The sequence below is a fragment of the Cyprinodon variegatus genome, unplaced genomic scaffold (genome assembly GCF_000732505.1).
Source record: "Cyprinodon variegatus isolate N-32 unplaced genomic scaffold, C_variegatus-1.0 Scaffold803, whole genome shotgun sequence".
Classification (NCBI taxonomy): Eukaryota; Metazoa; Chordata; class Actinopteri; order Cyprinodontiformes; family Cyprinodontidae; genus Cyprinodon; species Cyprinodon variegatus.
The window spans coordinates 301181-302216 of NW_015151256.1; positions in this window are offsets into that span (position 1 = coordinate 301181).

A 1036-nucleotide genomic window follows, 5' to 3' on the forward strand; every position below is an offset into this window, starting at 1 on the left:
GAATGTGACGGGCGTCGCCATTTTGATTTGCTTGATTCCCTCCGTCGTCTTCTTCTTCTTGTGTTTTATGGCGGTTGGCAAACAACTTTTGGTGCATTACCGCCACCAACTGCTTGATTTCCTCCTTCAATACTGGCAGTAATACCGCAGATCGTCACTAGGAGGCGAGGAGTCGAGGAACTGAGATAGCGTGATGTGTAAATGCTCGTCAGAACCGAGCTCAGCCTGGTAAACGGATCCGAGCTCGGACCGGTCTTGGCATGGATCGGTTTTTCATGGGTAATGTAAACGGGGTAAAAGTCTGCGGTGTGTCTTTAAAGACAGAAAAAAAAACAACTAATGACTAAATAAGAGGGCAGTGAAATAAAGCTTTTTCCCATAAAATGGAGGACAGAGATAAAGTTGAGCTGTGGTAGCTGCTGCTCTTTAAGGGTTTGTGAGTGGCTTTTAAAAAAAGCAGCTTTAATTTAGCTTTTAACAAGATGCACTGCTAAATGATTCTTTATTCCTTCTCATGTAGCTTTCAAAGATAAACTCTCCCCGCAGTGCTGTAGTCTCCTTGGAGTCCAGTCTTCTCCTGGTTAGACCCCAGAGCTAGACCCAGTCATTCATCTGGGTCATATCTACCGCTATCCTCCTCCAATCTCCCGCCATTAGCACTCTTTGCTGCAGAGCGGGTACGGTCTGTGAACTCCGTCTTGTTCTGCCTCGCTCGCTGCCAGAGCTTCTTGCTTTGATCCGAGTACGGTCCAACTCCACGTTCTGAGGAGGATAGCGGCAGATATCAGTCTGGTGTGAGTCAGTCACATGACCTAAAAGCTGTTGAAGATAAAACCCCATTAATTTTAAAGAAAAAAAATTATTTGAAAAAGTGCTAGCATTAAAATTGAGAGTACAGGGAATGTGTGTTCTTATGCCATTGGGTCACAATTTTCCCTTCATTTGAGCAGGTAAACAGGATGATCTGCGGAATTTGGTATTTAGCCTGGTTCTGCTGGAGGTTTCCTTCTGTTAAAAGTGAGTTTTCCTCTCCACT